Source organism: Dendrobates tinctorius, unplaced genomic scaffold (genome assembly GCF_039654945.1).
Source record: "Dendrobates tinctorius isolate UK_male_01 unplaced genomic scaffold, ASM3965494v1 ptg000029l, whole genome shotgun sequence".
NCBI lineage: Eukaryota > Metazoa > Chordata > Amphibia > Anura > Dendrobatidae > Dendrobates > Dendrobates tinctorius.
In genome coordinates, this window is record NW_027361697.1 from 43,585,496 (window position 1) to 43,593,047 (window position 7,552).

At 44.8% G+C, this 7,552-nt stretch overlaps 1 protein-coding gene across 18 annotated transcripts in view; it reads right to left on the reverse strand.

Annotated features, from left to right (window-relative positions):
• PRMT6 (protein arginine methyltransferase 6) overlaps window positions 1-2,352 on the reverse strand; it is a 53,585-nt gene extending 51,233 nt beyond the window's left edge. For 7 of the 18 annotated variants that reach the window (XM_073571687.1, XM_073571695.1, XM_073571688.1 and 4 more), the window contains exon 1: window positions 2,277-2,352. The gene's annotated coding sequence lies outside the window, so the exon portion shown is untranslated. The other 11 variants (XM_073571692.1, XM_073571696.1, XM_073571685.1 and 8 more) reach the window with 8 other exon arrangements.
• Window positions 2,353-7,552: the final 5,200 nt, after the last annotated feature.

Below are 7,552 nucleotides of genomic sequence, written 5' to 3' on the forward strand. Positions count from 1 at the left end.
GGAAATCCGTAGGTAAAAAAGAAAAACGCATGTGTTTTTAGTGTGTTCTGCTGCAGAAAAATAAAAACACATGTAATTCATAAATAACTATATCAAAGTTTTTTCAAAGCCAAATACTAGGAAGTATCAAAAGCAAAAAATGGCTTTATTTAAAACCAGGCTTACCAACGAGATACAAAAAAAAGCAATAAAAAAGTTAAATTAAAAAGAAAAATGCAATGAAAAAAAACTGCAAGTAACCTAATAGGGGCTGAAAATCTTCAACAGCAAATAGTCATCAAAACACTTTTTTTTATATACAAAAATGTAAAAGATAAAAGAGTCAGGAAAAGCAAAAAAAAATAAAAAAAACAAAAGAGACTAAAACACAAATTAAAAACGATTTTCAGATTTTAAATGCATAGGTCTATTTACAAGCATTTTAAAATGTGCTTTGGCATAAAACACATTTTTCATAATACTACAAAAAAATCTTCTTGTATGAATAAAGCTTTAGGCCTCATTCAGACGTCTGTGAGGCATGAATATGTTCTGTGGTTTTCACAGATAAAACGTACCTTTGATAGTCTATGGCGCTGTTCACATATCTTTGTTCTTTTGCAGACTTGGTGCACTGCAATGAAAACAAAAAAATCCCACAGAAACGTCCATATTTGATCCGAGTCGTGGATCGAAATTACCCATCCAAGTCTATGGACCTGTGACAATTACAAGCAGCACACGGATTGGATCAGGGTGCAGCACAAGTGCTGGGTTTAACATTGCAAAATATGAGAAGCTGTGCAAGTTATTTTTTCCATTAGGCTATGTGCACACATAGTTTTAGGTGCTGTGGATTTGGAAAAATCCGCAGGTGAATTCTCAGGTCAAAAGACTTGCGGTTTACCTGCAGATTAGCCTGCGGTTTAGCCCTGCGGTTTCACACCTCTACAATGGAGAAGGTGTGAAACCGCAGCGGAATCCGCACAAAGAGTTGACATGCTGCGGATTTGAACCCACAGCAAATCCACGCGGAAAAATCCACAGCATGTGCACAGTGTTTCAATTAACCATTGAAAACAATGGTACTGTACAACGCAGCTAAATCTGCTGCGGACCCTCAGCTGCAGAAATGCTGCGGATCCGCAACGTGTGCACATAGCCTTAGTGAAAATCACTGATGGTAAAAACTGACCAACCCCTGAAGAAACAACAGCCAAGCGAATTTTGACGTATTTAAAACCATGTCTGAATGATGGCATAGGGCACCAAATGCAGAAAAAACAAACATCACACAGATTTGTATAATTCTGAATAAAATTGAGATTACGCCTCATTCAGACATCCATCTGTTTCCACCAAATAGTTCAGTTTTAATCAATGTACTGGATCAGATTTTCATCAGTTTTTTACCCCAAAAAATAAATTGCAACATTTCCTCCCCTCTATTCCAATTTTATAAGCACATGGCACATGGATTGCACACAGATGGAGGTGTGTGCCGGCACGCACACCCATAGACTTGAAGGTTAACTTTGATCCAAAACTCAGATAAAAAATGGACATGTTGCCACGATTTTGTTTTCTGGGATCAAATAGTCTGATAAAAAACCCAGACATGTGAACAGCTCCATAGATTATAACATATATGTCTTCTATTCATCAAGAACACTGATGATACATGTACATGGTGTACTGACATTTGCATGAAGCCATAGGCCGGGGTCAGACATGCGAGAAACTCGCACGAGTGTCGCTGTCAATACCCAGCACCCGGAGAGGAGCGTGCAGCTGCATGTATTTCTATGCAGCCGCATGCTCCAGTCCCGAGTGCAGGCGGCAGTGCCGGGTATTGACATGCGAGACTCGTGCTAGTTTCTCGCGTGTCTGACCCCGGCCTCAGGGTTCGCTCACATGAGCGTATTAATCAGATGTGTACAATCCAATAATAGAAGGGATTACACTCTGACCTACGTTATTCAATGAGGCTGCTCAGATCTGCGTACTTTTCACTCCGAAATTGGTACAGCGCGAGAAAAAATAAATAAAAGTCACATGAACCGTCAGTACAGCATCCGATTTTTAAGCAGACTTTTCAATTCTGTAGCATAAGAAATTGTAAATGATCCTGTAAATGATTAATATCTCCTGAATATAGAAAAACAGATCGTGTAAGGACAACACATGGATGACAAGTGAGAAAAAAATCGTCCCACTCTCCCGGATGAGATGTTTCTACAGTCGTGGGCCCCAGCCTTAGTATCACGCTGATCTGTATAGAGTCATGGATAACTCACCGCCATGTTCCTTCCCTGGAGCTCTGTTCCTGAATTGTACAATTAATTTGCTATTGCTGTTACCTGTGATCAATTAAATGCTAATGTTTTAAAACATCCTGACCAATTAATTAGGTCTTCAATGGGAAATAGGGCAGTGATGCTTCTTCGCAGTGTACCTGGAGCAAGGTGCCATGTTGGGCAGTAGCATTACATTTCTAGAGAATTGGACATATTATGTTAACATCGCTACTATCATACTATCAGAGTTTGAGCCAAGTATCATCTTGGTGTGACCCGATTCTCTTGCATGAGAGAATGGCAGCACAGGTGTGGAGAAGACTGAGAACTAAGGGTACGTGCACACGCTGCGGAATCTGCTGCGGATTCATCGGGCAAAATCCGCAGATAAATCCGAAGGTCAAAAGACCTGCGGTTTATCTGCGGATTATCCTGCGGTTTCACCATCTCCAAAATGGAGGAGATAGGAATCCGCAGAAAGAATTGACATGTCAATTCTTTCTGCAGTTTATAAACCGCAGATAATCCGGGCGGAAAATTCCGCTGCGTTTGCACAGCGGTTTCCATTTCCTATAGGGAATAATGGTACTGTACACCGCAGCAGAAACTGTTGCGGATCCGCAGCGGCCAATCAGCAGAATCCGCAGCGTGTGCACACACCCTAAGGCTATGTGCACACACTGCGGATTGGTCTACGGATTCTTATCTGCGGAACTGCAGGTAAAATGACCTGCGGTTTTGCCCTGCGGTTTGCCACCTGGACAATGGAATAGGTGGCAAACCGCAGCAGAATCCGCCGAAACAATTGACATGTCAATTCTTTCTGCGGATTCAAAACCGCAGCTTTTCCGCAGTTAAAAATCCACAGCATGTGCACAGCAGAATGTAAATCTCATAGGATAACATGCTACTGTATACTGTCTGCAGTTCTGCTGCGGCCAAAACCGCAGCGGAACCGCAGCAAAAACAGCAGCGTGTGCACGTAGCCTAAGGCTACGTGCACACGTAGCGTTTTAAAACGCTCACTAAAAACCGGACTCCTTCCCAGAAATCGCGCGTTTTTTTCCCGCGTGATTTCACCGCGATTTTACCGCGATTTTCGCGTGCGTTATTCAAGCACTTTCCAAGCGATTTGAAGCATCGCTTGGAAAGTGATCGACAGGTTGGTCACACTCGTCAAACATAGTGTTTGACAAGTGTGACCAGGTTTTTACTATTGAGGCCGCCTATGCGGCATCAATAGTAAAAGATATAATGTTAAAATGCTAAAAAAAAAAAAAAAAAAATCGGGGTATATTTACCTTCCGGCGTCCCGCGCTGCCATCCCGGGCCTCAGCGTTCCCAGTAATGCCTTGCGAGACCTGTGATGACGTAGTCTCGCGTTGCTATAGCGATCTCGCGAGACCGCTAGAGTCACGTGAGACTACGTCATTACAGGGCCTTGCCGCAAGGCATTACTGGGAACGCTTAGGCCGGGAATGCAGCGCGGGACGTCGGAAGGTAAATATACCCCGATTTTTTATATTTTATTCTTTTTCTTACAGGGGTATGGTACCCAGGGCCTGGAGAACAGTCTCCTCTCCTCCACACCGTGGGTACCAACCGCACATGAGACGCTTAACTTCCCGCATGGTGGGCATAGCCACATGCGGGAAGTAAGCGATTCTCATGCATTCCTATGAGTGTGGAATCGCGGCAATTCTTTGCGATTCCGCACAAAAGAATGAGCATGCTGCGATTTTTTCCGCGATGCGATTCCGCCGCGGAAAAAAGGGCAGCATTAGCACAGCATGTGCGGAGTGCCATAGGAATGCATGGGGTGCGTTCTGTACACGATTTTTAAGCGTTTTCGCGCCGAAAATCGCGGCAAAAACGCTTAAAAATCGCTACGTGTGCACACAGCCTAAGGGTATGTGCACACGTTGTGGATTTGTGTGCGGATCTGCAGCGGATTTGGCCTTGCAGATCCACTGCAGATTCTCATGCGGTGTACAGTACCATTTTAGCCTATGCAAAACAAAAACCGCTGTGCACATGCTGCAGAAAAACAGCGGTTTATTTTCCGCAGTATGTCAATTCTTTGTGTGGATTCCGCAGTGTTTTTGCACCTATTCCATTCTAGGAATCCGCAGGTGTAAAAACGCAGGCCAAATGCGCACAAAAACTGCAGAAAACACGCAGTAATTCTGCAGGTAAAACGCAAGTCATTTTACCTGCAGAGTCTGCAGATTCCACATGGAAAAATCCGCAACGTGTGCACATACCCTTAATCTGTCCTTCTTCTCCATTCTCGGAGTCTGCAGTTGGTGTTGAACTGCACTTGGATGACATCCATGTGCAGTCCAATGTTTTAGACGAGAGGAAAGCACCACTGCAAAAGAGCGCACACTGAACCAATATAGTGATACTAGAAAATATTTATTGATACAAAGAGCTACACATTAAAATCATGATAAAAACATGACAGGCATCCCAAAAGTACATAGCAATTAAGTATAAAACATAAAAAGCATATCTAAGATAATATAATTGCCTATACATAGTCTGACCCAGCTATAGCGATAGATCAGTAAACCTCCCTATTACTAGGCTCATGAGGACCATAAGGCCCTAACACTGCACAATAACTGAATGGAATCCATTCATTCCATATAGCCATCCATACTGACTGGTTTGAGTACATGGGCCATGATAAGCCACAAGGACAAAATCACCAATATGAATAAAACGCCCTATAGTAATGGGCAATGCCAAAGTATACCAAAACCAGACCACATCCACCTCATAACAGGAGGTTGAGAATTAGGCTGGGGTCACACTAACCGACGCAAAATACGGTCAGTATTTTACATGCGTAATACGGAAGAATGGCCCCTAAACAGTGCTCCGTATGTCATCCGTAATCAAGGTGTGGTCGCGTATTTTGCGCATGTCAGCATTCTTATGTAATCCGTATGGCATCCGTATGGCGAGATTTTCTCGCAGGCTTGCAAAATGGACATATAATGGAGCCCTATGACCAGGTTTATATCAGAAACCAAAGAATAGATATAGACACATAGAATGCATATATATATATATATGCATTCTGTGTATTCTATGTGTCTATATCTATTCTTTCGTTTCTTTATTAAACCTGTCAGTGTGAGTTTACTGTATAGCGCACTGAATTGCCGGCTTTACTAAAAGACACCTGGTGCGTATTACTCGCAAGTCACATGTGTGGTCCGTGTGTAATCCGTATTTTTTGCGCACCCATAGACTTGCATTGGCGTATTACGGCCGTAGTACGCTGACAATCGCAGCATGCTGCGATTGGCACGGACCGTAGAATACGGATGAGAAATATACGGCTGGTGCGAGGGACCCCATAGAGAATCATTGGTCCGTGTATAATGCGTGCTTTTTGCGCCTCTCACTCTCCCGTATTCCTCGCCAGTGTGACCCCGGCCTTAGGCCAATGCAAGTCTATGGGTGCGCAAAAAATACGGATTACACACGGACCACACATGTGACTTGCGAGAAATACGCACCAGGTGTCTTTTAGCAAAGCCGGCAATTCAGTGTGCGATACAGTAAACTCACACTGACAGGTTTAATAAAGAAACGAAAGAATAGAATATATACACATAAGAATAAGAATATATACACATAGAATATATATATATATATATATATATATATATATATATGCATTCTATGTGTCTATATCTATTCTTTGGTTTCTGTTATAAACCCTGTCATAGGGCTCCATTATATGTCCATTTTGCAAGCCTGCGAGAAAATCTCGCCATACAGATGCCATACGGATTGCATACGGATGCTGACATGCGCAAAATACGCGACCGCACCTTGATTACGGATGACATACGGAGCACTATTTAGGGGTCTGTCATCCATATTACGCATGTAAAATACGGACCGTATTTTGCGCTGGTTAGTGTGACTCCAGCCTTATTGTAAGGAGTAGACAAGTGGGTGTCCAGCCCAGGACCATTACCCCACGCGTATCGCCGCAATCCGTATGGCTTCGTCAGGGGAAGTGACCCCTGGGGAATGTTTTACACGCATCCATAGATTTGTATGGGTGCGCGTTGTTCAAATATCAGAGCCGCTCGCAGCATGCTGCCATTGTTCTCCCATACTGAATCAACATAAAGGCTCATACTCACATGTGATAAACTAGGACGAGTCTCACACGTCAATACCCGACTCTGCTGCCGGCACTCGGATCGGAGCGTTCAGCTGTATAGAAATGCATGTAGCTGAACGCTCCGATCCGAGTGCCGGCGGCAGTGCCGGGTATTGACATGCGAGACTCGTATATTTATCTATTTTATTTTACACCCCCTTTCTCTTTGCTAGGCCATGTAGCAAAACTGGCGTTTCTTTAAGGGAGATGGGAATTCCACATGCGAGCGGCTGCAGAGATCCTGAAACAATCACTGACCTCAGGGAGACCAGTCAAAGAAAACACTGCGGCAACAAGCAAAGGCGCTCAATCAGTGAAATCCTAGGTGCATTGCTCCCTGGGAAATACGAATATGCAAATAAAGTCCGTGGAGCCTCATTTAAGAGTCTCAAACACGGGACTAGCCAGATCTTCCTCCAGGGAAGGACCCAGCCTTTCGGAAACCACCAATACCACCATATTAAGTGGCCCTATATGTCAATATTCAGCTTTTTATGAGTTTACAGACAGATATGACAAGGGAAATACCAAGGCCAGGTATCCACAGACAGCTGTCCAATCGTCGTCCTCATTAGCAGGTGGCAGGCCTCTGTCAATTAGATCAGCTCCATTACCTCCTGTAACCACCAGAGGGAGCCCGGAAAGAGAACTTGCGACTCCTCTGCCAATACAACCAGCTCCACTACCTTCACTAGCAACCAAAGGCAGGCCAGAAAGTGAATTCACAACAGGAGGCAGTTGGTGGAATGGCAGACACGAAGCAAGAGACTGTGGGAGTTTGAGAGGGCCAGATTGACAGACGGTGACCAGAGAGGAGACCAGCGGCAGAGGGGAGATTTACAGTGGCCTGCGGAGAGGAAGCGCCGAACTTACCGACAAGAGACTGCCGATTCACTCCAATCCGGGGTCACGACCTGCCCGTGGTCGTCCGCAGCCTTTGCCGCTGTGCTCCAGCCCGTTGCGGCCTATCTGCCACCTCTCCCGGCTGCTGCCGCTTCACTCCAGCCTGTGGCTGCGGCCTGCCCGCTGCTGCCCCGCTTCAGCCCGCGGCTGCAGCCTGTTCATCATCGCCCACTGCAGTCGG